We start from the raw sequence: 9,247 nt of genomic DNA on the forward strand, positions 1-9,247 counted from the left end.
TCTAGGACTCCAGTGACATGAAAACTTATTTTTTAATATTGTTCCATAAGGTCCTTGAGGCTTTGCCCATTTTTTCCAGTCTTTTTCTTTTTTCAGATTGGAAAATTTCAATTGGTTTGTCTTCAAGTTACTTGTTTGTTTCCTCTGTCATATCCAGTTTTCAAGTGAGCTATTTAAGCAATATTTTTACATCCCATTATTGTATTTTTTTAATTCTAAAATTTCCATATTTTTTCTATAAAGCTTCTACTTCCTGAGAAACTTTATCTTCCATTCATTTTTACAAATACTTGCCCTTACTTCATAAAACATGGTTATTTCTCTTCTAAGTTGTTTGATAATCCTAACGTGGGTTTTTCAGGGTTAGCATCTGTGAATTTTCTAGCATCTGTGAGTTTTATTGAGATTTTACTGGTACTTCTCATCAAGTATTTTTCAAGGGTATCCAGAATTTTTTAGATGTTATGTTGTGAGCTTGTTAAATTCTTCAGAGAATGTTGATAATTTATTTTAGTAGCAACCAACCCCATTAGGTTCAGATGCATGTCTTAACCTGTATTTTGTGGGCCAGAGTCAGATGTCAGTTTAGTTTTCAGAATGTACACAGTGCCGTTTGTGGCAATCTGGGAACTGGTCAGTGGTTTCAAACTATTGTGTGTCAGCACACCTAAGGTCAGATTTTTGTGCAGATCAGAGGGTGAGTGATGGACATTATACACAGACCGAGGTCTCTTACTAGAAATTGCTCTTCTATGTGATCTCCCCCACCTCCAGCTCTGTCTTCAGGAGACCCTTTCTGTTGATTCTCTGACCATTAAGCTGGAATATCAGCATCTTGTGCCATCATACACTTCTTAGGATGGGGTCTATCTCTGCAGCAAAGCGGTGTGAGAAAAAAAAAAAAAAGCCTGAATTCCACACTCTTTGGATCACAGACACTTCTTTTCTGGGTTCTTTTGGTCAGAAAGAAGGATTTTCTCTCACAGTTTTAGGTTCCTGAGTGGTCACCACTGCTATCCTTACTAAGCACGGGCAACTTGACCACCGGGCTTACAGAGAGCGAGGCGAGAGAGGTATTTTTTGTTTGTTGTTTTACTGGAATTTCCTTCACAGCTGTTTAACTGGACTCCCTTTCCTCACCCTTTGGCCAGAAAAGAAGAGAGAATTTCTTGGTGATTTTTCTGTCCATACCCACACATTTGGGATGCCCTAAATCCTAAGGTCGGAGTCATGGGAGAAAAAACAAACGGGAAATTCAAGGCTGTCTTGGTTATTCTTTGAGTTCTTATTTCTCTTCCAAATCTGCTTGCTACTATTTACTTTTCAGATTTCTCAGTTAGTATCTTTATGATTTTGGTGTGAAGTTCTTAATAACTTTTAATAAGTGAGAGCAATAGGGTGGAGTGTGTTTGCTCCATCCTAACAGGATTTTAACCCAAAAATGGTTTAAAATTTTTGGAAATAAATTATTGTAAACCTCACAAAAGATTTTTAAGCAATATTAAGCCATTACTATTTTGATTAAATTAGGGTCATGACATTTAAGAAACCTAAAGAATAACAGTCAGGAACATTCAGAAGTCTCTTCTTATTAGACTATTTTTACTTAGTTGGTTGGGTTTTGAATTATCCTATAGCTTCAGTTCTTCTCATGCATTAAATGATTTCAGTGCTCCTTGACATAATACTTTAAGTGTTTTGTTTGACAAATGGCTCATTTGACCTATTTATGAATAAATGCAGCTGTTTCACATTTCTACTACAAAGAATAAAGATTTCTTAAATTTCCTGTATTTTTCTTCCTAAGCGAAATGACTCCTTTAATGTTAAGGGTTTGAGTCATTTTTAAATATAAATTGCTTTGTAGCAAAAAATTATTTTAGCATTTGCATCACAGTAAATTATATCATAGCATCTATACGCTCTGTGTGCAGCTAAATATTTTCTAAAGCCTACCATGACGAGCAAGAACTCACTCTCTAGCCCCTCCCCCTTCCTCAGAGGTTGGGGAGGGGGTGGGGGGTTGGGGTTGGAAGTTCCCACCCTCCCCTGGAATCACACAGTTGACTAGGCAGGCAGCCCAACCCCTTAGGTTACCAGAACATCCACAACAATACTATGCCTTGATGATGCACTAAATTAGTTTTCATAATAAAAAGGGACAACTTCGCTTCTAATAATTGTCATGCCTCCTATAAATTCCTACCTTTTCAACTTCCCATAAATGTTTTATGTCGATCATGACATTTAAATTAAAAAAAAAAAAAAACCTTTCTCTATTCTGCCCCTTAACTAACAACCACTGAGCAAGTTACTTCATCCGTCTATGCTATGGCTTCTCTAAATGGTGGCGTTTGTCCAATGTGTTCTTTCATCAGTGCCTCCCATTTTCTCTTATGTAAAAACCTTGCCAGAACAACACACTATCATTACACTGAGCAAAAATCACAAATCCTATTCTTTGTCACAGTTTCATTAAAATAGTGAGAGTCGGAAGCCTGCCTTGTAACAAGGAAAGATTAAGGATAGTATCTGCCCTGAAAGCAGATGAGGTCCCAGCAGCTCCTACAAAGTCTCGTGGACCATGGGGAAGGACACACTTCTGTGGCAGATTTGCTTAAGCCTCGCTGCTTGCTCTTGGTTTCTCTAAGTGTGTTTCAGTGAGATACTGTAAATCCCAGTCACATCTATTCTCTCTCCAATTATTCATTTTAATCCATATAGCTCAGAATTCTCATCTCTAAGTGCTCAATAGGAACAAATACAAATATAGAGTGAGAGCAAGTTAAGCCTGTTTTCTAAGGGGATAGTGGGAAGTAATTGAGTTTGAATTAAGAGTGCTGATTGAAATATATTAAATATTTAAATGTGTTACAAACTGCTGAACATGGCCTCCAGCCCTTCCTGACCAGACAGCCTGGTCAGAGACCTCAAGCAAAATCGCCAGTTCTACGGCCACTGGACAAACCAGGCAGAAGTCCTGCCTAACTGTGGAGCAGACACATTAGCTCCACCAGGGAGCCTGGGAAAGGACTCCAGGCAGCCAAGGGGCCCAGACTGTGGTACCAGTTCAATGTGTATTTTCTTCCCATACCACTAAGCAATTAACTCAATTCTCTGTGGTCCCTGACCCCATGTCCCCCAAATTTAGCTCCACTCTGACACTGTCTGCCTGGGGATGGTGTCAGATTCCACAGGTTAAGGGCTCAGTCTCACAAGACTGCCCCCACTTCGGATATCCATTTCAGGTCCAGACTGTTACTAGGTTTTTGACCCTGGTTATAAAAGTCCCACAACCTTCCTGGATTTCATTAATTTGCTAGAGCTGCTCACTGAACTCAGGAAACCAGTTTACTTACTTACCAGCTTACTTACTTATGAGCTTATTACAGAGGATTTTAAAGGGTGTGAATGAACAGCTATATGGAAAGATCCATAGGAGAAGGTGTGGGTAAGGGGCCTGGAGCTTCCATGCCCACCCCACTGCATCACTCATTCCCCCAGAACCTCTACAATTCCACAACCTGGAAGCCTGCCAAACCTAGCCTGTCGGGTTTTTATGGAGGCTTCATGATAAATTAAATCATTGGCCACTGGTGATTGAACTCACTCTCTAGCCCTTCTCCCTTTCTCAGAGGTTGGGGCTGGAGCAGTGGGTATGCAGGCTGAAAGTTCCCAGTCTCCCCTGGAATCAGACAGTGGACTCCCCAAGACAGCCAGCCCCACCCCTTTGATTACCAGAGGCAGTTCAAAAGTCATGTCATTAACATAACAAAAGCCACCTTTATCATTCTCAACATTTAGCAGATTCTAAGAGTTTTAAGTACTCAGTGCCAATAATGGGGACCTGGCCGAATACAGATGTCCAATAATCAAAACATTCAAAAAGCCACTCTCTGGAGAGCCCAGCCTACAGCTCCCCCAGCAGCCAGTCCAAGATAAACCTCTACCTAAAAGCCCAGCCTCTGCCCCACCCAACCAGAAGAGCCTGCAGCCCCACTGGCCTGCAGCACAGCCAGAGGCCCCATCAGAGAGAGCCCAGGCAGAGACCTCCAAATGCAGAGCACAGCCAGCTGCCTGCTCCTTCAGTAAGCCCAGCCCTCGGCTCTGCCCAAGGGCCAGAGGCTACCTGTGGCCCTGTCTTATCTCCGAGCGCAGCCTCTGTCTCTGTCCAATCAGGAAGCCCTGAATGTGCGGTCCAGCCAGTGGCACTATCCAGTGGGGAGCAAAGCCTGAGGTCCCACCCAGCCAGGATTACCCAGAATGCAGCCTGTCCAATTTTGGAGTTCCACCCAGAGCACCACCAGGCTGGGGCGCATTGTTTGGCATTCCTACCCATCAGCTGTGATTGAAGAGTCCAGTGAGGGTCCACGGCTGCCTCCCCACCTCAGAATGTGGGCAGCAACCTGACCTGACTAGAGACCCCAACAGCAAGCCCTGCCTGCTTGTGGCTGCTCCCATCTGACCCATCCAGCACCCTAAGCTGCACTGACTAGAGGTCTTTCCCTGACAAAACAAACCTGTGAAAACTGGTGGAGGAGATCCCGTGTGATAAGATGTTGTTCAAAGAATACAGACTTCCAGCTACAAGACGAGTAAGTTCTGGGGATCTCACGCATAGCACAGTGACTATGGTTAAGAATATGGTGTTGTTTACTTGATAGTTGCTGAGAGAGTAGATCTTACATGTTCTCAACACGCCCACACAAAGGCTGATCACATGTGATTATAAAGGTATTAACTAATCTTATCATGATAATGATTTAGCAATATACATCAAATCATCATGTTGTATACATTAAACTTAGTGTTGTATGCCAATTAGGTCTTACTACAACTGAAAAAATAAAGTGTTTTTAATTTTGTATTCTCTCCATATGAGACTGGCAATAAGACCAGTGTAGAAATAGAGAAAACTTACTATTTGCCTTTTGTAATTCATCTTAGCACTTCCTTTTCTCTTTGCTCCTGTGTCCCTTCAATCCCCACTTTCCAGAACTTCCTTCTCCACCATTATAACTCCCCCCACACACCCCTTCCAACAAGTCCTAGCATTGGACTTCTCTTAGGCTTCATTGGTAGCTAGGATACCTTAGCACATAAGTGATAAACACTGGTGGTCCCTCAGACTGAATCATAACACTCCTTCTTCACCCCCTCCTTGGCCCAGTTCTTAGGTCTGAGCTCCTTTCTTATTTACTACTCATGTTCTGCTTTCCTTCCAGTCATGACGCCAGGACTGCCTCCCTTTCCAATAGTATTTCCAGTCCCAACTGTCCCATTTGGATATTCTGGAGACAACACGTTCCCAGCCATTTGGGTAGGCACATTCAATCTAAATCATCAAGCTATACCCTTATGACTTGTGTACTTTTCTTTACCATGTTATATTTAACAAGATGTTTATTAGAGTACAAAACATAAGCAAATAACAAGAGGGCTGAGTACAGAAAACCAAGGTTATGGAACAGGTGATTTTATATTAATTTTTTAATGTTTTTTATTTATTTTTGAGGGACAGAGAAAGACAGCGTGTGCAGGGGAGGGTCAGAGAGAGAGGGAGATACAGAATCTGAAGCAGGCTCCAGGCTCTGAGCTGTCAGCACAGAGCCCAAAGTGGGGCTGGAACCCACAATCGTGAGATTATGACCTGAGCCGAAGCCGGACACTTAACTGAGCCACCCAGGCGCCCCTGATTTTACATTTTAAAGGAAATAATATTTGGGAAGAGAAAGTCTAGTTGGTTGAGGGGACTAATAAAAGCTGCTCAGAGTGGTTAGATAAACTCATCTCTGGCATAGAGAGAGAGAGAGAGAGTGTGTGTGTGTGTGTGTGTGTGTGTGTGTGTGTGTGTGTGTGTCTGTCTGTCTGTCTGTCTGTTTGTACAAACAGATAGAAAAGCCCCCAGAGATGATGAGCCTTGCCTTTTAGTTAAATGATTTTTATAAAACGGCTACCTGATACTTTTGTAATGAGATGCTTCCGTAGCCTTTTCCCGACCCCAAGTATTCCATCATGCCTGGATTTCCCTATATCATAACTGTGTAACTGGCATCTCCAAGACACAGAATAAGGACTCTTCACCCCAGGGCCTTCTTAAGAATCAGCTTGTGTCAGGGTCAGTTTTTGTAGCCCTGACCCACTTCCTGTGCCCTCTTGAACACCCATATTGTATTGACCCCAATATGACTAAATCAGCCTTTTACAGCCATGTCAAATGTTTTTTCACATAATACAAATGTTTCTGTTCTCTACTGTTGAGGCAGGTCATAAAACATACTCAGTACTGTTATTTAAAGTTCATCTTGACCTGACTCCCTGGTTGGCTGGGGTGAGCAAATTCAGAGTGTGAAAATGTTACTAATTTCCATGAATCAGGAAAGCGCATTTAAGTGATAAATCTGGAGGACAAGAGTAAAAATTGTCCGTAGATAAGTTATATCATGAGAAGATTAAATAACCCTAATCTGCATAAACCACACGATTCTAGATAAAACTTTAATTCTCCTTCCTTTAGGATGTTCTGAGATTGCTGAGAGCCATACTTTCTAAATATTGTGGAGAGTGTGCGTGTGTGCACGTGTGCGTGTGTGTGCGTGCGTGCGCGTGTGTGCGTGTGTGCTTATCTCCTATTCACACAAAGAAATACAGAGCTTAAGCAAGGGAAAGAAAAGAAACCATATTACATTTTGAATCCATTTTGTTTAAAACTGGAGATAGGTGAATAAAAAAATGGACTATGTAAACGCCAAGTTCCTGAGACTACCTGTTCTGTTCTGTAAAGTATAATAGGATTTGGTCACTGTGATTACTGAAAGCAAGGTGCTAAAAATCATTAGAAGTGTGTGAAGCATTGTAGTTACTCTTTATTGTGAATCCACACTGAAGAAACTGATTATTCATTAATGTTAATGAAGGTGCTAGGGAAACATAGGTAAAAAGACTGTTCTTGAACCCAAGCAGTTGGTGGTCTAATTTGGGATATAGAAATATGAACAAATAGATACTGTTTAGAGTTGTAAAGCTATAATAGAAGAACTAGCTTCTTGGAAGCCTAGCTACATGGAGAAATGCATGATGAAAAGAAAGGCATGCTGACATTGGGCTTTCCAGAATGAGTAATCAGGAGGAAGAAATGCTGCCCCAGGTTGTGGGGCAAGAAGGAGTGTGTGCATCCCACCGAACCTGGAGCCAGGTGAGCCGGAGCACAGGAGCCTGGGGTGGAGACTGGCCTAACAGTGTAGACCACAGCTTAAGTACGATTGCCCTTGTATTCTTAGCTTGTGGATAACAGGGAATGAATAGAGAGTTCTAAGGGAATGAGATGATCAGTTATGCATTTTAGAAGGATACTGGAAGTAGAGTGAGCAATGCGCTAATGAAAAAATAGAAGATGAGAACTGTTACAAGGCCATAGCAAAAATCTCAAAAATAGAACTACTATCATATTTAGCATATTTTCAGTGTTGGAAAGATCTCTCAAAGGCAGAATGATATGCTTAAAAATACATCTATAAAGACAAAATAATTCATTTAATAAACACCTGTTAGATACATATCATGTACCACACAGTGAAAAAAACAGATATATAGTATGTGTGCAAAGATTTAATTATAGCACCCTTCATTGAAAAGTTACTTATAACTAAAGATTCTGCATGTAATCAAAGGACCCACAATTAGATTGCCTAAAATCTATTTTTCTGTTTTACACATACACACTATACATATAGTATGTATATATACAATTTCTTTTTTAAAGGCATCGGACTTTTGTACATTCTTTTTGTCATTTCTTTTTTTTTTACAAAATGGGAACAATTTCCATAATTATTTGTCATTTAAATGTAAATGTGTTCCATCATGTTGCCAGATTGAGATCTGGTTCCAAACTCAGGTATAGCTGCTTGCTGCTTAAAAATCAATAAATACTCAAGAGACAAGTTCTGGTGGGAAAGAAAAGCTGTTTTATTCAGGAAGTTAGCAATCTGGGAAGATGGTGGACTAATGTCTCAATGGCCATCTTCCTCGTCCAGGCAAAGCCAGAAGGTTTTAAAGGGAAAGGCATGGAAAAAAATGGAGGAGGCTCATGTAAGAGAAGGTGTCCAGATAGTGACTCATAAATGGGCGTGACCCTGAACAGACTTGCTGGCTCTTCGGCAGTTGTTTGAGAATATACTCAGACTTTTTATCTTCTGGGGAAGTCTGGTCCTTCACTGGTCAGAGGCCAGTGATGTGCACATCTCAAAGTAAGTAAGTTCTGCTACAGATCAAGAGACTTGGGTCAACAAGCAAGGAGTGTGTAAGCTTGAAGCAACTTAACCCTAAGACCAGTTAGAGTTATAGCTGTTATAATAGTTATTATAAAATGCTGCATATAAAAATAACAGCTATAACTGATAGAATGCATTTAATTATACATATAATTCTAAATTATGTAGTAAAAGAACATTGAAAGATGTTTTTGTTTGTGTTGTTAAAGACAAAATAATGTAAAAATATTTGCTTAAAATAAAGTATATACCATACATAGAACAGAAGTACTAAAACGTGACCATATGGAGTGGTTATAACTGGGTAATGATGTTGCAAGTGATTTTTATTGTCTTTAATATGTTTTCAATAGTGAACCACATATTTTTGTAAAGAGAAAAATACTGTTGAAAAATACATAGTCCTTCTTTTTATGAAGTGGCAAAGGCCAATAAAAATTTGTGTCATCGATTTTATGACCTATGTATAGAAGATGACGTGTGAATGTTTGCCTGTGCTTGAATTGGTGACTATATGTGATGATTACTTATAAATTTTTTGAACTTTATAGTATCAATATCTGAATCTTGGTTCCATCCATGCTGTTTCTGCATTTCTGAATGTTACCTTAGCTTTAGACCAGAGTGATTTACGCCAGACAGTGACTGTCTCAAGTTCATGACATTGAAGTATTCATCCTAAATCCAGATCCACAGGCATCAGTCTAACCCACATGTACTTAATTAGTACTTAAATGCACACATGGAGTCAATTTGGCCTGTGAAGTTGACTTTTTCTTTAACAGTATGTCAGTATATTGGGAGCTAGATTGTTTCTAATTTCATTTTTATGCTTCTAATAAAATTTAAAGCCCCAATAAATTTAAGGTAGCATAATTATAATTATGATTATAACAAATTTTTATTTTGCATGAAATACAGATTTGTGACCACTTAATAATTAGAATGTAGACTTCTAATGGAAATGTAGTGCA

This window comes from Suricata suricatta, chromosome 13 (assembly GCF_006229205.1).
Source record: "Suricata suricatta isolate VVHF042 chromosome 13, meerkat_22Aug2017_6uvM2_HiC, whole genome shotgun sequence".
Classification (NCBI taxonomy): Eukaryota; Metazoa; Chordata; class Mammalia; order Carnivora; family Herpestidae; genus Suricata; species Suricata suricatta.